At 40.6% G+C, this 21,275-nt stretch overlaps 1 protein-coding gene and 1 pseudogene across 1 annotated transcript in view; one reads left to right on the forward strand and one right to left on the reverse strand.

The window, feature by feature from the left end:
- The window catches only part of LPAR3 (lysophosphatidic acid receptor 3), an 82,637-nt gene that overhangs the window by 27,017 nt on the left and 34,345 nt on the right, over window positions 1-21,275 (reverse strand). The window lies entirely within an intron of this gene.
- On the forward strand, window positions 10,246-12,733 carry LOC105941633 (ubiquitin-ribosomal protein eS31 fusion protein-like; annotated as a pseudogene).

The following is a 21,275-nucleotide window of genomic DNA, read 5'->3' on the forward strand; positions in this document are numbered from 1 at the left end:
ATTCTACATATCCAGTTCATGAGTCTACAATCACAGTCCCTTTTCAGATGAACACACGGCATGTTTGCCCCTACACCACAGCACTCTAATTAATAAAAATCCTTGGGCTTTTATTGTCCTTTGATATTCATTGTTAAGGAAGTTTAATTCCCTTTTTGTCTCCAGATAATTGTGATGTATATATATATATATGTACATGTGTTACCTTAGCAACACATCTATGCCTATAAAGCATATTGGTGCTTTTTTAGAGTTGTATTTTACTATGTTGATACCTGGTGAAATTTGGATCTTTTTACATATCATTATTCTCCCACTTTTTGCCATTTATGTATTGCGTTACCTACAGCAATGTTTGCATGTCTGCCCTAAGTCACTGCTGTTTTGCTCAGGTTATACAGTCCAAGTGCAGAACAGAGTTAGTCTTGACATTCTTGCTAGGAGCATATCATGCATGTCTAGATATCAATCTTTAGGTGCAATCTTCTTACTAATCTCCTGAGTATTCAATCACTATGCTCACCAGGATATTATATCCACTTATCTGCACCATTCACATCCACACCGTCTATAGCACCATCTAGATCTGCCTGACTAGCAACCATATCACAAAATGTAATTGGGCTAATTTAAAGAAATTTATGGGGTGCCTTACAAACAACACTTCTTTTTATATTTAAAAATCAATTCTCCAATTTTGCTGAGTATGTAAGGTTGTTTGTTAAACATTAACTAATCAGGTCATCAATATAAATTCATGCCTTATTTTCTGGTATCATGCAAGTCTGCTTATATTTATAAAATATTCAAAAGTCTGTAAAGGTGGACAGCAAATGAAGTTTAAAGTTCTCATGGATGAAACTATTGCACTCATTTTTTTCACATACAGTGTATGAACACTAGCCTTTCATTTCAATCAACTGTAACAACTTATTTAGAATTGAATTTAGAGGGCCCAGCAGCGTGGCCTAGCGGCTAAAGTCCTCGCCTTGAACGTGCCAGGATCCCATATGGCCGCCAGTTCTAATCCTGGCAGCTCCACTTCCCATCCAGCTCCCTGCTTGTGGCCTGGAAAAGCAGTCAAGGACGGCCCAATGCCTTGGGACCCTGCACTTGCGTGGGAGACCTGGAGGAAGTTCCTGGCTCCTGGCTTGGGATCGGCACAGCACCGGCCGTTGCGGCTCACTTGGGGAGTGAATCATCGGATGGAAGATCTTCCTCTCTGTCTCTCCTCCTCTCTGTATATCTGACTTTGTAGTAAAAATAAATAAAAATCTTTTAAAAAAAAGAATTGGATTTAGAAAATTAGAAAAATATCTAAAACCATAATGCTCAAAAGTAATGGCAATTTCCGTGCGATATGTCTAACGGCCTCCCTTTATAGATAAGGAAACTGATACACAAAGGGATTAGACAGACGGTATCAGTAAGCGACAATAAAAACTCATCTCTCCCGAGAATTAGAAGTCCTATGCTCCTAAGAAACAAAATAAGCTTATAAAGACAACAATCCCACTTCATATGAGCATAATACTTTCATAATTCAGAGAAAAGCAGGTTTCCCTCAGTCAAGCCCACCCAGTCAGCAGACATGCTTCATTACAGGTTCTTAGCAAACTTGGGGGCTAGCAAGAAGAACCAGGAGTCCTTTCACATTCCAGGAGAAAACATGACAACGACAATACTGATAGATCAACAGGAGATTATACCAAATAATAGTTAGGCAGGAGTTTTTAAATTATTATTATCGAGCAAAAAATATGGTCTATCAATAAGGTCTTTATTACATCCAATGTTACACACATACACAAATGACATTTCCATCAGATGGTTACTACTGAAAAGGAGGGTCAAAATACTAATGTGGTAAAAAGGGGAAGAAACAAGAGAATGAGGAACAGCAAGACTGCAACAGTCTGTTCAGACTGTAATTAAACTTAATTTTTCTGTTATACAACTTGCATTATGGCAACATCAAAGGGGATATGATTTCCACTTCTATGTAGAAATCAACATTCTTATTTGCTCAAAAACAAGAATGAAAAGAATGTTACTTGGATCTGGAAAAAAATAATATAACTCGGAAATGCTGCCTTACAATACACATCATTCAGGGGTGCAGCCATGATATAGTAGGCTAAGTCTCAACCTGTGGTGCCAGCACCCCATATGGATGTCAGTTTGTGTCCTGGCTATTCCACTCCCAATCCAGCTCCATGTTTATGACCTGGAAGAATAACAGAGAATGGCTCAAGTCATTGGGCCCCTAAATCCACATGGTAGACAGGGAAGAAGCTCCTGGCTTTGGATTAGCTCAACACCAGCCATTGTGGACCTTTGGTGAATGAACAAGCCGATGAAAGATTCTCTCTCTCTCACTCTGAGTGTGTGTGTATGTGTGTGTGTGTATCTCCTCTCTGAAACTTTTCCTTTCAAATAAAAATAAGTATATTTTTAAAGAGAGAGAGAGAATACACATCACTTAGTACTAACATTTACTTATAAAATATCCTCCTGTAGGGATTGAACCCAAAGAGTTTTAGGAGCCCTAACTGGTATAACAAAATGGAAATCCACAGCAAAGCACAGGTTTAGCACATACTGCAGCATGAAGAATCAAACCACCTCCAGGAAATAAAAGATGCGCTCACTTTTTACTGACACAGCCCTAGCGGCTAGCAAAAAAGCAGGAGATTTCTAGGAACCAAGGGGGAGGATCACTGCTGCCAAAAGCTCTGTGTCAACAGTCTGGTCACCAGTGTCTCTATGTGAACGCTAAGAAACTGGGTTCCTGAACCCAAGCAGATTCACTCAGAAAGTACCCTCTTGCACTGTATGAATACAGTCTACCATCTCTTCCAGGTACATTTTTCAGTGATTTCAGAATCTACTCATACATGGATTACATGTGCAGTGTTACAATGAACAGTACCATTGCCTTCCTAGTTGTCCAGCTCAGAAATGTGGGTGTTGGGTCCGGCATAGTGGCCCCAAGGCTAAATCCTTGCCCTGCATGCACCAGGATCCCATATGGGTGCTGGTTCTTGTCCTGGCTACTCCATTTCCCATCCAGCACTCAGCTTATAGCCTAGCAAAGTAGTAGAAGATGGCCCAAAGCCTTGGGACCCTGCACCCATGTGGGAGAGCTAGAAGAAGCTCCTGGCTCCTGGCTTCAAATCGGCTCAGTTTTGGCCATTGCATCCACTTGGGGAGTGGAAGATCTTTCTCTCTGTCTCTCCTTCTCTCTGTAAACCTGCCTTTCCAGTAAAAATTCTTAAATAAATAAATAAACAGAAATGTGGGTGTCTTCTTTGCTTTCTTCTTCCTCTTCTGTATCTTCCTAATCCCCATTGGGTAAACATCACTAGTGCTACTGGTTCTGTGTTCTTATTATTTTTCTAATCTGATTTTTCATGTTTTCCAATTGTCCTATCACTTTTACAGTGGTTATGAGGCCACCATCATCTCCTGCATGGATTCATTTGGTAGCATTAAAAACAGACTTCCTGCCTCCAGTATTATCTGTTCTGTACATTCTGCACAATGAGGTCCATGATCACTATCATTAGAAAATCTGACATTGCTACCTTTCTGCTTAAAATAAGTCTTCTGGGGGAAGGTATTTAGTCTAGTGGTTAAGCTGATCTAGGGCAACCTCACCCCTTATTGTAGTGCCTGCATTTACTATCCTGTCCTGGATCCCAAGTCCAGCCTTCCTCCCAGGATCTGTATCAATTGGGCCACTGCAACCCATGTGGCATGCCTGGGTTGAGTTTCTGATTGTTGGCTTTGGCCCATCCCAGTTCTGGTCATTGCAGACATTTCAGGGATCCTTCACTGTCTGCCTCTGAAATAAATAAAAATTGAGAGAGAGAGAGAAAGAGAGAGAGAGAGAGAGAGAGAGAGAAAGTCTTCTGTAAAAGGTTGGAAGTCCACAGCCTGATAGTCAGGCCTTCATTAACTCAGGCCAGCCTCCTTACTCCTCTGATCAATGTCTCTTTGGACTCCACATTGCTATTTGCAGTTGCTTGAACCGGCCATCCACACCTCATTTCTGGCTTCAACAGTTACAGCTTTGGGCAGAAAATTGAAAAGTAATACACTTGCATCTGGAGCAATGGCTTAATGGCTAAATTCTGATCTTGCTTGCACCGGGACCCCATATGGGTGTCGGTTTACATCCTGGCTGCTCCACTTCCCATTCAGCTCCCTGCTTGAGGCCTGGGAAAGTAGTAGAGAATGGCCTTTACAAAGCACTGGGGCCCTACACACGTGTGAGAGGCCCAGAAAAAGCTCCTGGCTCGTGGCTTTGGATCGGCTCAGCTCTGGCTCTTGTGGCCTTTTGGGAAGTAAACTGGTGGATCTCAAGATCTGTCTTTCTTCTCTCCATAAATCTGATCTGCCTTTCCAATAAAAATAAATAAATCTTTTTTAAATAAAAAAGTAAAGCACTTGCATCAGCTTTCATTCTGATAAAAAGAATAAATTTCACCAGTCAGCTTATTCATAGCACTCAAAAATGATTCTTTCAAAAAATAATCTGTTGAAGTAATTGTGAGCAAGCACATTTTTTGTTATGTAGGTAAATGAGGCTAGATTTGGGAGTTCCTTTTGGGAACAGAAGATAATAACAACAGACTAATGTTTGAATTTCAGGCTCAATATCACATTTGGCATGGATTTCAAAGTCTTCCAGGGGTGTTGTTTTGTTCACAAGGAGGTTTTTCTTGTTTGAGCCCTCTTGCATAAGACTCTTGGAGGAGAGCAGAGAAAAAAAAAAGATTCCTTAACATGTTGAGACATGAAGGAAGTTATGTGCAGGAAGCAAAATCATCCTACAAGCCATGCTTCGGTCTCCATCAGCATTTCTAGTTGGGCAATTTTATCTTATCCATAAAAGTTGAGACTTAAAAGGATGCAGAGCAAGTGATGAAGAGAAAGCAAGCTGCTATCTTGTCTTCCTGCTGCTAAAAGTCAGTCAAGTGGGGTGAGTCACAGCCCAGGTGCCTGTGGAGCCAGGGGCCTACAGCACAGTCTAACTCCTGTCCTTGGGCTCACATTTCAAACTGCCTTTTTTCTTTCACCTCATTCACTTTTTCCCTCCACACAGCTATGTCTCTTTCTTCTGCTGCTACTTTCAATCAGTGTGAAAGTTCCTGAGTAAGGGAGATGACCTGACCTTAGACACAGGGGAAACTTTCCAGGCCTGATGGGTGGACAGTTCTCTCCCTGACTGTCCTCTGGCCAACTACATTTTCAATGATGAGCTCTTTTCCACAGAGTTATTAAAGCACATGTAATAATCTACCAAGCAAGCAAGCAGAAAGGACAGTCAGTCAGTGTACTTGATTAGACTTATCCACGCTGCAGGTGCAGATGCCTGTCAAACATCTGTCTAAATTTCAACAAATGGCAGTGTTGTGGCTGGGAGACAAGTTACATGTTACTTCTCTCCTCCAGATGCTGGCAGAGACTTTCTGGCTAGAGGCTAAAATGCTGGCTTCTAGTGGTTAATTGCTACTCTAGACAAATAGCATCCCTCTTGTAAAGACACGTGCAATCCACAATTTCATTTGCCTGGATGGTATTCTACATAGAAAGCAAGTAGCTCGATTATTTTCCTCTAGAAAATCAAAAGTCAGGACAGCTTTGGGGTTACTTCTGGAACCTGCCCAATTGGCTCTTTTCTCAAGTTTTCACAGTTGCTGTTGCTGGTTTTACCCACACGGGGCTTTCTCCAGGTTGGTGCGAGGAAGTGGTGCTCAGTTTTCACAAGAGGGCCTCTATTCAAAGGTTATTCAAGGGTCACAACAGCAGAGAGAAATCTTCTGAGACCATGTGGCCTAAAGTAGCTTCCTCTCCTCCACTGAGTCTCTTGGCACCCTTGTCCTTTTCCTTGCTTCATGTATCATCAGAAGTCTTAATTGTACTTGACATTATATGTCCTAATTTCTGTGTTTATGGTTCACCCACTCCAGAATGCAAGCTCTTGAAGGCAGAGCTTCATCTTGTTTATCACACTACTTTGGGGCCTAAACAAGACCCGTTGTAACAACTCTTAATAAATGTTATTTGAATGAACAAACAGGAATGGAAACCAAATATCTCAATTTCTAGCTTCGCAGATACTCACTCCCATCAGTTTTAATTGACTCCTCTGTATTTCCTGCCCTTGGTGTACGGACAGGAGCTGGTGGAAGCATAGCTCTTCCTTCCAGCTGAACCAGACACATTTCATTGAATGGTATGTGAATTATATAAACCTGGTGTTGATGGAAAGCACAAGATTAATTTCACTGTTTGTACATGTATAGAATGATACAAACCTGGAAAATATTTAGAAATATCTACCAAGTTTTAAACAGGATGTCTCCTGACCTGGTAATCCTCAAATAATACAGTTCATAAAAACAGTTCCAAGAATGCTCAGGTATGGATTTTCAAAAGTGCTCAGTGCAGTGCTATTTGGCAAACAAACAAACAAAAAATCAGAATTAGCTGATAAAATATCAAACACTCACTGTGGAATACAATGTAACATTATATGTCACTGAAGAGAACTACATCTATTTTTACATAATGACATAAAAATTACTATATTGTCAAGCATAAAAAGGTAGTTAGGAAGCCATCATGACTATTAAGAATGCAGTTCTGCACAGTCATTTCTTTGTATATGTGAGGAGTGTGTACACACATACACATGTTCTTTTATTAACTGCAAGGAAAGCACCTGTAAGAGGGTGCCCTGAATGATCAACCATGGTTCAGAAATCTCTAAACACATCTGAAGGGGGACTTCCACTTTCTAAATCATAAATTTTGTGATGTGTACATCTTAACAACAAACAAGTCACACTCACAATAACAAAACATAAAAATGTTAAACCTCATTTCAATTCTGGAGAAAAAGCTCTTCAATATTTATAAAACTTTAATTCCTGGGCTCTAGCCTCAAGGTTCAGATGAACAAATATGACCACTTCTGGGCTGGGAACACTTGTCTGTCCACCACTCTGGGTGACCAAAATCAAAGCCGCAGGAAGAATTTTTAAAAATTTCTTCTTAAAAAGATTTGTTTATTTTTCTTGGAAAGGTAGATTTACAGACAGAAGGCGAAAGAGAGAAACAGATCTGTCCACTACTTCATTCCCCAAGTGGCCACAACATCCGGATAGAAACCAATCTAAAGCCAAGAGCCAGAAAGTTTTTCTGAGTCTCGGATGCAAGTGCAGGGTCCCAAGGCTTTAGGCCTTCTTTGACTGCTTTCCCAGGTCACAGGCAGGGAGCTGGATGGGAAGTAGAGCAGCCAGGACATGAACCAACGCCCATACAGGATCTCAGTGCCTACAAGGTGAGGATTTAACCACTTAGTCACCATGCCTGGCCCTAAAATTCTAAATATTTGACTTTAATTTTTTATTAATAATAATTATGCATATTTCTGGGACACAATGCTACAATTTCAAACATGTGTGCAATGTTTACTAATCAAATCAGGGCAATCAACATTTCCCTTGTTTGATACTATTTTATGAATACAAGTGCCTTGGAGAATCCTACTTGTTCTCATAATACAACACCTAACGGTTACTGTGAACTATCGTCACTCAACCATGCCTAACTTTTTTATTTTCTTTCTTTCTTTTTTAATCAAACTCTGATTTGCTGCCTCATGTACAAACCCTACTTTCACCACCAATGTTGCTGTAATCATTATTTTGTGTTCAAATTGAGGTTTTAATTTCCAATATGAGAGAAACTAGAACATTTTTCTGCTTGGGTTATTTCACTTAACATATGTCTTTTGAGAATCATTTTTAAATCATTATTAGATCTCAAGAGGCCAACGTGTTTTAGCTTCTTGGTAGCAGCATATTCAATTTACACCTAAGAACACCTTTGATTTTCATGGATGAGGTAACTAGGGCATAGAGAAATAAATTTTTGTCCCCAGAAAGCAGGATTAGAATAAAATGCTTGACTTAAAAACTTGCTCTGTCTTCCATCACTTTCCAGAAGGAAGGTAGACAAAAAAGGACTTTGTACTATAAATCCATCCAAGATAAAAAGTGCCTAAAATCATGATTAGAAGCAGTAGTAGGTGCCTTTTGAACCATAACATAAAATAAAATATATGCTTCTTATCACACCGAGTATGTTGGTCCATAGCTCCCCAAAAGCAAAGCAACTAATCCTTGTAATTATGCTCACACCATATGATTTTATGTAGCTTAACAATTTTGGAAAATTTCTTCAGAATATTCAAGATTTTTTTTAAGAAGAGAAAATGCCAGCTGTTATTAAATGAACATGCCTGCGACTGAAGGGAAAATAAGACCTCTAGGAAAAAAAGCAGTGAAACCACCAAACTGAAAAGCATCCTTTTCCACCAGGAAGTTTCTGAAGGTTGTCCATCATACACAAACAAGCACATAAAACAGGGAACCAGTGCCACGCAGCCACAAGAGCTTTTGCTTCAAATGAGAAAACACATTTCTGAATAAAGTGAGTGGGCTCCAAGTTCCTCCGTTTTGAGCCAGTAGCAAATTTGAGCCAACATTGGCCAACTTCTGACAAACTCGTAGTACCACAGGTTCAGTATAATAATACAAACAATAAAATAGTGAGTTTACTGGTCACAAAATATTGACAAAAGACTTTCAGACCAATCTGCCTCTGTTTAAACAAGAGTCATTTTAAAGATGCTACAGTAATATAAAGGCATCTTAGAGAATGACCAAACACACTGCCCAATGAAAGTCTAAAAGACGTTGCTTCATTTGAATTTCCTCAAAGGTTTCCGTCCTTATTACTGGTCCTAAAAACAATTCTGTAGAACCCCACTGAGCTTTTAATTTCACAGTGCTGAAGTGACCACTTCTTGTGTCCTATATAGGCATCCTAGAGACGTGCTACTCAAAAAAAAAAAAAAAACAGCAAACCTTTTGTGGTCAGGTCAATTCTAGAAGTCCCTTCCCCCTTCTCATTTATACCTACTTTTAGTTGCCTGCTTTTCTTTCTGACTTCTCTGTATGAAACATTCTCTAAAACACTTTCAGGCAGGACTTCAGCCTCTGGTTTCTCAAGAGTGCAATAATACTGGAAGTACAGTTTGCCTGTCACTCTAAGGTCAGTGAAAAGTCCCCTGGTGTTAAGAGGCTGAGTAATATTGTTTTCTCCTTCAGACTACACCATTAAATTATTTTTTATTACTCACAAAGGGATTATTTGTGTCAGAGCAAATGGGATATGACACTAATTTAGACAGGCTAATTTCAATCTAACAAAATAGTTTATTCCTAATACCTAAAGGAACAAGACAATGGCAAAAATTTAATGCTTGTTATATATAAGAGGTTTTTGGACCATACATGGAAATAACATATTATGAAAAAACTGTGTGTGCATTCCAAAAACTTTTAACACAAAAATAAATGTATCTTTTATTCCATTTTCCATAAACTTTCCAAAGTACCCTCATAAAGAAGGGAAGAAATAACATTTTAAAAATTGATCTTTCCAAAGCATAGGAGGATGCTACATGAACACTTATTATGCAGAGGCCAGCACAGAACAATCAACGGAAACAAACGCTACCCTCCTTGAACTGCCAGTTGATTTAAAGTAGAGGAGTTAGCACAAATGTGGAAGAGTCCAGTCACCCCACACATTAGCATTATGTTCCTGCAGGACCACCTATACACCCTTCTAAGAATCTGCTACACAACAGTGAAGAGACACAGTTTCAGCTGCTGAAATGCACACAGATTTAGTGAGAGCCTGCAGAACACAACACAGGTTGCTGTGCCACCCTGGCATCCTGAGAAGAGCCCCAGATTCCAGCAGGAAGTACTCAGCTCCACTCGTCAATCTGCCAGGTCTGTCTGTAGCCACAGTGGGTTATCAAAGCATCACAGAAATCCCAGGAACTCTGCTGCATTAGTTACAGCATCTGGACTCTCAGAAATAAACAGCACACACTGAGAGAAGCCAGGGCCTCCTATCCTTGGATCAAGCAGTGTGGTCCAAGTCAGATGGTTAAATCTGACAACCAGCACCACGGGATCTCAGATAGGTCCATAAACAGTGTGCCTTATAAATCCAGACATACTAAACGCAGGTCTGTCTCCATGTAATCCATCTCTCACATGCCACAGTACTGACATTTTACCTGTGGTCATTTCCTAACAACCATGAAATCTCAGAGCGAGAACAGATTCAACGTGCCTTCAGGGTAGAGGTATGGCTGATGGTTAGTAGACTGCTTAAGACCTAGTAGGTGGTGGGTACAATGCAAGGAAATATAAATAATTCAGAAATTCCTTTTGTTGAGAAAACACAAAGAATAAAGTAGGCTAAGCACTGAGCAGTAGAAGCTCTGGGCTTTATGAAAACAAACATTCTTACTGAGTGTCTAATGACAGATATATTTCATCAAGGCAAGAAGTTGGGCTGTACTAGAAGTGGCAAGAACTAGACGTTCAGAGCTCTAGCCACAACTCTAGCAAACACATGAATGTGGCCAATTTTCTCAACAGATATTGATTCTTCAGAGTAAGGGATCTTTCCTTCATGTACTCCACGGAGTTCACAGTAATAACCTGTTGAAAAGGGAGAGGGTGGTTGGGCTGGAGGGACAGTGTTAGAGTGGCAAGAAAGGGCTTCTCACATGTGCTACCCCCACCGGCACTTTTTTCTGCCCGTTTCCCGATATTCCATGCTGATTTCTAGCTCCAAACTAGGCTGTGACTCCAGCAAACACATGTTACTCCTGATCCCCACCCAGCCTGCTCTGCCTTAACATACACTGGGCGCAGCAGTCTTCACTTGAAATTTTCAAAATACAAATAATGCTAACATGAAATTTGGTAGAATGCTGCTGTGGTGTTTAATTAGCCTGGTGCTATGACACTGGAGCAACAGACAGTAACCATTTTCTACTTTGGCAGAAGCCAAGATACGATAAGAGGGCATTCCTGAGCTCTGAAACTCTAACCCTTATAGGCAGTTGGATGTTGGCAGGAAGGCTGGATGTATTTGAGTAACAGGGAGTGTGTGTACCTTGGCTGCTCTCTGGTCCCAGACCTCTGCACTCCCCTCTCCCTGTGTCCCCATTCTGGTCTGGCTCTTCTTTGTCCTCCTTCTCAGGTAGGCCCACCTGATTTCCATCCTGACTCCTCCAGGCAAGTCCATCACCCTTGAGACTGAGCCCTTGGATACCACAGACAAATATTCAGAATGTCAAAATCCAGAATAAGGAAGGAATTCCTCCTGATCAACAAATATTGATCTTTACCAGCAAGCAACTGGAAGATGGACAAACTTAATCTGATTACCACATTCAAAAGGAGTCCACTTTATATCTTGTGTTGAGACTTCATGGTGATGCCAAGAAAAGGAATAGATAGACAGAGAGCAACAAGGAAAGCTTAGAACCAGACAGGAAACAGTCAGCGTGGATCCACATATACTTTACTAGGCAGGACACAAAGATTAGTTACTCCTCACTAGGGTATTGAAGATTTCTCTGCACTCCCCTCCTAAAACTGTTCTGCACCTCAACTGTTGACAAATGCCTTGTTAGAGTTATAAGCCAGTTTAGACTATCCTAAAATCTGCCAAGTTCAGCAAAATTATGCTTCAACACTATAAACTGCTAAATACTAAAATGAAAATAGACACGAGACAGCTGAATAGTACCCTATAGCCATTTTAAGGTGTATAGCAGCCAGTTCTGTGTATAAACTAAAATTGAAATGTCAATGAAGTAGTCACAGGATGTAGTTAAGAACTTGCATTTTTTAACATATTGGTTACTCAATACCATGTCAGTTAATTCCATAATGTTGTAAACTGTTGTTGATGTTGTGTTGGGGCTTTCAATTGATCGGGATGATATTCTGTCAGCTCTACCCTCAGACCAGAGATGGTCTCCCTAAGAAACTGTTGAATGTATCTGGACAATAAGATGCTGGACTCTATGTTTGGTATATGCCTGCAATGAAAGAATCTTGACTGAATTTGAACTGTAATACTGTAACAAGGTGGAGGAATCCACCAAGGGTGGAGGGCACAGGGAGGGGTTGGGTGAATCCCAGAGCCTATGAAACAGTATCACATAATGCAACATAATTAATTAAAAAAAAAGAGGAAGAAAATCATAAGAGAAAGAGGGCTAAGCTTCTTTTTACCGGCGTGGTAGCCTAGTGGCTAAATCCTTGCCTTGCATCCACTGGAATCCCACATGGGTGCCTGCTTGTGTCCTGGCTGCTCCACTTCCCACCCAGTTCCCTGCTTGCAGCCTGGGAAAGCAGTAGAGGAAGGCCCAAAGTCTTGGGACCCTACATCCGCACAGAAGACCTGGAAGAAGTTACTGGCTCCTGGGTTCAGATTAGCTCCAGCTGTTGTGGCTTACTGGGGAGTGGACCAGTGGACGGAAGATATTTTACTCTGTATCTCCTTCTCTCTGTGTTTTTGCTTTTCCAACAAAAAGTAAAAAGATAAGTCTTAAAAATTTTTTTTAAAGGTTAAGCTGGCTGTCCTGAAGTACTGCAAAGTGGACAAGGATGGTTAAATCAGATACCAGCATCACAAGTGCTCTTCTGATGAATGCGGTGCTGCAGGATCGCTCATGGCCAGCCACTCTGACAGGACTTACTGTGGCAAGTGTCATCTTACTTGCTGCTTCAACAAACCAGAAGACAAGCAATTGTGTATGAGGAGTCAATAAAAGTGATAACAAAGAAAAGAAGGGATGGAAAGGAGAGAGGGAGAGAGAGAGAGAGAGAGAGAGAGAGAGAGAGAGAGAGAGAGAAGAACAGAACAGAAAAGAAAAGGAGAGAAGAGAAGAGAAAGGGAGCGAAGAGAAAAGGAAAATATCTGAGTAACGGTAGTTCTCCCTGACCTGTTTCTCAGAAAGGTCAAACTCAGAGTTGTTTCTGCAACTTGCACTTGGAAAATATTTAGTAAGTATTGCAGCTGAGGAGGACTTCAAGTTTTAGGTGAAAGAAAAGCCAGAGAACAGGATTTGAAGAAGGAAAAGTAAGAGAGGAATAAAAGAAGTGAAGGGCATTTACTGTAACTAAAGTAAAAGTGAATATGGAAGAAAAGAAAGGAAAAAATCAGGAAAGTGATTATGCTAGAAACAAGGACAATGATGTGGAAAAGGGATTTTCAAACTGACCACAAAGAAAGGCACCTAAAACAAGGAAAAAAATAAACATTCCTTCAGAAATGAAAAACCCCAGCCAGACCTGAGATGGTGAACAGCCACTTAGGGCAAACACAAGACAGAGGCTTCTAACAATGCTATAGCTGAAGAGATGGAAGGAGATGATGTGAAAAGTAGGAAAGTAGCACACACAGTGGATTCTTTTATTACTAATATTTGAAGCTACTTTCCTCCTAACATCAGATCAAGGTCATCTTAAGCCTCATTCCTCTTTAGAATGGCAGAGACAGATCCAACAGAATTGTTGGGGCAGTCACTGAGTGCACTCACTCATTTAGTACTCCCCCTGAAGCAAACGCCTCCCCCCTCTCAACTGCCTTTGTAATGTCATGAAGCACCCAGGGAAATCGTCTGCTATCAGGGTGCCCTTGACTGATTAGTTACTCAAGACAAGCGTGCAGACAGCCCTAGATTCTAAGCACTAAGTATCAATGACTCTTCTGCCTATCCACAAGGTAGTCCCTTCTGGCCAACAATCTGTGCATTTCACTCAGCATTTCTTAAGGTAAAGCTTAAGAAATTAAACATATTTTAAATTTTCGGATATTTAACTAATAATGCATGCAAAGTAACAAACAGCGAAAGTAGGCTTCTGGATCACAGAAGGAACTACAAGCCCATGGAAGCTGAAAATAAATGTCTCGGAATTTCTATGGACTCATTAGCTTCTCTCACCTCCTGATACGTGTGTGTGTGTGTGTGTGTGTGTGTGTGTACTGCCACGTGTGTGATCATCAGATCACCTAGCCGAGGCAGAAATTACAGGGAGAGGGTAGTATTTAGGAAGTAATGCAAGCACTGAGCTTTGTAGTTCTTTGTGATAATTGTGTGTCAGCTTTAGTGTTTAGTAACTGAGCCAGGCTATTTGCTAGCTGTTGAGCAGTCTCTGCAAGAAATACCCAGTTAGCTTCCTCCTGGCTATTTGTCCATATAGTGGAGTTGACCATCACGATGACACCATTGTAGCTCTCTATTCCCCATCTCCAGGGTACTCAGGGACAGTCTGCTTAAATACAGGGCATGCAGGGCAAGGTTCTTCAAACTAAGGCTTAAGCAGAGCATCTAATATTTGCCCAGTACTTACCACCTACCACATACAATGCTGGTTGCTTTATGTGTGTTATCTCATTTAATCCTCTAAACCTCACCATGTCAAAGCAGCAGAATTATCTTCTTAGTATAGAGAAAATAAGTCATAGAGAGTTTGGATAAATTTCTCAAGGCTCTACAACCTGGGAGTAAAAAAGCCACTATGCAAACCTCACTCCCTTCCCCACTCCAGAGGCTCTCTGCTGACTATAGACTCTAATAAGCACGAAGTTGAAGCGTATAGAGTTGACAATCTGTAGGAGACTTCCTAAGCTTCCTTAGTACATCACAAAACTTTTAGAACAAATCAAGAGTCATATATGTGTTGAACAATGATGCAACTTTCTAGAAATAAATTTAACTACATATCAAAGATGCAAGTTATAAACCTATGTCTTGGGTTCTTATCATTATAGCTCTTAGAGTAAGATATAACCTGGGTGCAAAGAATGGGGTCTTGGAGCTACTCCAATCTCAGCTCTGTACTGAAGTCAGACAAGAATTAAAATCTCATTGAGTCTCTGTTTCCTCACCTGGCAATAATAACAAAGCCTCTCTCTTATGGTTGCAATGAAACAGACCAACAAACCCAACAAAATGCCATGCACTCAGAACCACAGGCAGTACACATAAATATTCACTATCAACATTTTTACCAGCCCAAGTCATAGCCAAAATACCTCATTCTTGCTGTTATTATTTGTATTATCATTATCATTTTTTAGATATTTGAACCAGATATCTTGACTTTAAATCATATCCACGCAGCTGTTCTGAGGGGTCAATAGAAGAAAGTTGTGAACTTGTTACAGAAAATACTCAAGAAATACTCATTTTTTTTCCTTCCCAAGACACAATTATCAATTCCTCTTCCGAGATTTCATTTTCACATATACACCCACCTAGTCTATGTTCCAGACAGTTTGAAGATGCCAAAAGCCAAGCTGGAAGTACGGGAACCTGAGTCCTCCTTTAGTTCCAGCATCTACCCTAAAACTCAGTGTCAAAATCTACTCATTCTATGATAATCTCTAGAAGAATGTGTCACACATGTGAGATACACAAAGAAAGACAAACAATAAACAGAGGCTTATAAACAATGAAGCAAGTGGATTGAGGTGTAGACAGGATTGCAAGGCAGCCCAAAGGAGCTACTCATCAGACTTACCCACGTAAGGAAAGAAAGGGTGCATTGAAGTCAATCCTTGAGCTGTGTCATCTAAGATGAATGGAAATTTCTAAGGAACAATGAGGGAAAAAGTGTCCTAACACATGCAGAGGCTTAGAGAGCCAAAGGGAAACAATGAAGTAATTTATTATAATTTGAGCAGGGTGTATTTAGGGGAGTGAAAAAAAAAACAGAATAATAAAGTCATCCCTACTTACTTTGCAGGATTTCCACAAAGCTAAGTAAAAACAATCTCTTTGGACATGGAAAAAGGCATGGCATTCAGAAACATAATGTATAATTTTGAGTAATACTCTAGCAAGGCTCTTTTTTTTTTTTTAGATTTTTTTTTATTATTATTGGAAAACCGGATATACAGAAAGGAGGAGAGACAGAGAGGAAGATCTTCCATCCGATGTTTCACTCCCCAAGTGAGCTGCAACGGTCTGGTGCGCGCCAATCCGATGCTGGGAACCAGGAACCTCCTCCAGGTCTCCCACGCGGGTGCAGGGTCCCAATGCATTGGGCCGTCCTCAACTGCTTTCCCAGGCCACAAGCAGGGAACTGGATGGGAAGTGGAGCTGCCGGGATTAGAACCGGCGCCCATATGGGATCCCGGGGCATTCAAGGCGAGGACTTTAGCCGCTAGGCCACGCAGCCGGGCCTTCTAGCAAGGCTCTTTACAGTGCTTACTTTTTATCTACTTCCTCCTAGCAAGAAAGACCAGGTATTGTTTTTTTTTTTTTTTTTACCTGCTACCAATTTGTCTCTTTACTCTCTCCTGAGAGAAGCACAGGGGGAAAGTGAGAGACAAAGTGGACAGGAGGGAGGAAGAAGGGAGAAGAAAACTCTTTAGCTCCTCATTCAAATTACCATAACCTTTTTCAAGGTCCCTTAACAACAATAATTTTCATATTTTAAGAGTTTAGTCTTTACTGGTCAGAAAACGAACTTTGACCCTAAAACAACCATGGCTTTCCAATGTTCTTGATGGTAACCCAAATTAAGAAATGCATTTTGTATCATTTCAATACAATATATACACATATGTACAAAAAGTTGTGTTCAGTACAATATACATACGTACATACAAAAAAGTAAGTATGAAACAATACTCACATATATTCAATGCAACACGCTCTAACACTTTTTTGTGATTTTTTTAATGTATTGGTGCCAATTCACTACAACATTCCTACCTTCTCCATAGTTCCATTTTCCATAATTTCAGTTACCTATAATCAACTGCAGTTCAAAAATACTAAATGGTAAATTTCAGAAGTAAACAATTTATATGCTTTAAACTATATGGTGTTTTGCATAGCATGATGAAAGCTTATGCTATCCTGTTCTGGCCCACATTGTATATACTACCTGCCAAGTATTCATCTGGGTTAACATATGGACTGCTGTGGGGTCACAGTACTTGCATTCAAGTAATCTTTATTTTACTTCATCATTACCCCACAGAGTGATGCTGACATATCAGAAACTCCAAAGAGAATCTGTAAAGGCTTCTTTTCAGTAAAAAGGTAGAAATGTTTGACTTAATTTAAAAAATCATATACTGAAGTTGCTAAGATTTCCAGTAAGTTATCATAATTAATTTTTCACTGTGACTAAATCATAAATTAAATTTTACCATAGGTATACATCTATAGTAAAAGCATAGTACATAGGTTTGAAATGATGCATGGTTTGCGGCACATTCGAGATACTGAAATGCAACTCTCATAGATAAGTGGGGGTGGGGAGAGGCAACCATAGTGGAATACAACCCATAGTTTGAAAAATACCCTGAAAGATACAAAGGCTTATGGAAGACTTCAAAAGTTAGGTTACAAATCCTTCCACCTTTTCTTTTGTATTTTAAATCATTGCAAAAAAGCAGAAGGTCCAGCTCATTTTCCAGGAAACAACGAAGCACCACTGTGCACTCTGTTCTCGGGTGTGTTGTTTGACAAAAAATGACAGGTTTCCTCTAGGTTTCTCATGTGTCAAGTGGTTGTAGCTAATTATTTGTTGACAAGCAGGATTTCAAAACTCAGAGTCTTGGTGCCCATTGGAAAGTAGGTTCATATCACATGTCTCCAATGTCTTCAGTGAGAACACTGACTATGTACCTTCTTTCACATCAGCGGCTCCATCCCACATGACAAGGGAACAAGCACTCTGCCTTGGGGCTGCAAGGATGAACAAGCTGCCTAAATGCCCTCCAAATCCCACACCAATTTAAATCTCACACTACAGTCATACCACCACCTCCTCAAGGGGAAAAGGCCTGTTCTCCATCCAGCTCTGTGCAATTTTGTGTTCAACTACAATCCTGATGCATAGGGAAATGCAAAGGCCACAGACCTATCCTCCAAACGGGAAAGCCAACCAAACTTTCTTGGCTCATAGTTGAGCTGTTTTCTACTGCACCATTTAAGCATCTTTGCTCCTTGGCCTTTTCTTTTGGTGCTGCATACCATTAGATATTTCTCTCACCACATTTCTGATTCTGCTGTTTCTCCTTCTTAGAATGCGCTTCCTCTTACGCACACAAACCCACTTCCCTATTACATTCCAAGTCTTCTAAGCACCTTCCCGCAATAGCCACAGCCCTGACCATCCCTTCTTCCTGCTCTGAAATAAGAGTTCACTGAATTCACTTGTCTCTTAGATACTGTTTAACTGACATTTATATATCCTCTTCATTAGCTTTCTAATATGCATAAACTATTATTTGTAATAAATGACGATTTAATCTCAAACTTTTCCTACAAGATATATATCAAGGAATATATCTTGGAAAGATTTAGCAGTCTATCACCAAGATATTTAAATCACATAGTCATAGAGAAACAGACATAGACAGAAAGAGATCTTCCATCCACTGGTTCACTCCCAAAACGCTTGGGACAGTGGAGGCTGGGCGAGGTCACATCCAGGTGTCTGGGATTCAGTCCAGGTCTCCTGTGCGCATGGCAGGGACTTGGCACTGGAGCCGTCAGGCATCATCTGCTGCATTCCAGAGTGTACATTACAGGAAGTTGGATTTGGAAACAGAGCTGGGATTTAAACTCTGATATGGGGTGCATTCATTCCAAGCAGCACCTTCACCCCTGTGCCAAATGTTCAACCCTTGGCTCATGATTGTATTCAATTAGTTTTAGACCATTACAATGATTTAATAAATTTGCTTTTTATATTTTCCTAGACTGAATCTCTGGAGGACCTTTCAAGCTGGTTTGTGTATCCATTGGATTGTTTTCATCATTTTTGAGCACTTCTTTACTTTTTGTTGCAAATATTCTAGGCGTATCTGGGTTGCTTCCCTCCACTGACCTTGAATCATGAATAACTCCAAAAAGATATGATTTTTCTGCAGAAGAAAGCAAAGCTAAGTACCATGTATAGGACTTGGCACAGTAGCCTAGTGGCTAAACTTCTCACCTTGAATGAGCCAGGATCCCATATGGGTGCCGATTATAATCCCAGCAGCCCAGCTTCCCATCCAGCTCCCTGCCTGTGGCCTGGGAAATCAGTTGAGGATGGCCTAAAGCCTTGGGACCTGCACCTGCATGGGAGAACTAGAGGAGGTTCCAGGATCCCAGCTTCGGATCGGTGCAGCACCGGCCATTGCGCTCACTTGCAGAGTGAATCATTGGAAGGAAGATCTTGCTCTCTGTCTCTCCTCCTCTCTGTATATCTGACTTTGCAATAAAAAAAAATAAATCTTAAAAAAAAATCACATAGTCATTAAACAAATTAGTGCTTAGCCATTTACAACTATACACTCAGAACCAGCAATTTCAGTGACAACACAAGGCCACACTGTTTATTCTAATATGCTAGCATTTGGAAGATGCTTATTTTAGATACAAAATTCTTACATACTTTAGATATGTAAGATAGATAAGGGCTTTCTCCATGGCAAGGCACTATGGTAAGTACTCACAAGGAAAGAGACTTCTTAAATTTCTAAAATATTAATTTGTTTGAGAGACAGAGAATCAGAGTTAGCTCCTACCTGCTAGCTTCCTTCCCACATGCCTGTAGGGAGTGGGAACAAACGTGGGATCCAGGAACTCTATCCAGGTCTCCCACATGGTGGTAGGGATCGAAGTCCCTGGCCCATAATCTGCCTTCCCGGGGGGCACATTAGCAAGAAGGCAGGTATGACGACTGATGGCTTAATTATTGCACCAAATACTGTTTCATGTGCTATGATCCAGAATCAGTTCTTGGAAATGAGTTGACTAATGCTTCATAATTTTTTTCTCTCTCCTTCAATCTTTTTTCTCTCAGTCACACACACACACGCACACACACACACGCACACGCACCCACACACACTTCTTTTTGTTCTTCCCTTTGGGGACAAGTTAAGAATTACTTATTCTTCAGATGAGGAACTTCAACCCAGAAAACATGAGGGGAAAAAGAGTCATGGAGAATATAAAGGAGTTGGGGCTAAAATGCAAATCTGTTATATAAAGAAACCAGGAGCTTGATGTCTTAGAAACCTAATTCCACACCACTCCAGTTTCATTTCCTTAGTCTTCAAACTTCCTGTCTCTAGCAGGAGTCCCATCTCACCACGGAGGAACTTCTCCAAGTCCCTGACACCAAACTGTCTTCCCATTGTTAACCAATTCCCCAATGTTGTTTCACTTCAATCCTATGACTTCTCTTATCCACCAGACAATCTCATTGCTTATTCCTGTTTTTCTCCTACTCATTGTCACACCTGCCAGAATCGCACAGCTTCTGTATTTTAAGCAGTTCTACAACTGTTCCAGGTAAAGTTACACATGAAGCTAATCACCATGACTACACACCAACAAGCACACTAGCCTTTGCTAACTCATGCTGCATACTTGATATGCTTGAAAACGAAAATGCTCCCTTTAAGCAGGCAGGTGGAGGTGGGCATGTGGTGCAGCAATAAAGATACCACTTTGAAATACCTACATCCCATATCACAATGCCTGGGCTCAAGCACAGCTCTACTCTCAACTGTGATTTCCTGCTAACATGTACCTAGGAAGGCAGCAAATAATAGCTCAAATATAGTTCCCTGCCTTCCATGTGGGAGAACTGCATTGAGTTCCTGGCTCCCAGCTTGGGCCTGGCCCAGTACGGATCACAGTGGATATTTGTGGAGCGAAACCAGTGATGGGAGTGCATTTGTGTTCCTTTTGTCTTTGTTTTTCTTTCCCTTCTAAATAGCTTTTTTTAAATTGTATAAATAGTGGTGAAAGGGAGCTCTCAGTTTCTTGTTCTTGTCTGTATTCTTGTCAGGGTACAAAAGGAGAACAAACGTGATGTAAGTAGAAAACAAGATGAAAAGGAGATCAGTAACATGTCCATGTAAATGAAAATCTGCTCAAGTGTGGTGCAAAGGATGTGGACTCTGAAAGCTAACTGTGCCCTGAGTGCTGCTGTGGCCACCAACGTCAGCGTGGCTTTGCACATGCTGTTCCTACTCTACATCCACTTCTTCTTTTGGTGAGTGCACATGATAGTAACACCTGTATCACAAGGTGGTCATAAAGATTAAATAAGTTAATACTTCTTAAACATTTAGGATAATGCTAAAAAATACTCTGATCAAGTGCTACATAATGTTTGCTAGACAAACTTTCAGTCTGTGTTGTGGTGATCTGCAAATCTTATAGCAGCATCAAGACCTGTAGGTACTTCGATGGTTTCTGTTTCACACCATTGCACACTACCCACTGATGTGGATTGCTGCCCAAGAATTCAGTTTACAGTCCCTTCACTTTGAGACTTGAT

This window comes from Ochotona princeps, chromosome 2 (genome assembly GCF_030435755.1).
Source record: "Ochotona princeps isolate mOchPri1 chromosome 2, mOchPri1.hap1, whole genome shotgun sequence".
Lineage (NCBI taxonomy): Eukaryota > Metazoa > Chordata > Mammalia > Lagomorpha > Ochotonidae > Ochotona > Ochotona princeps.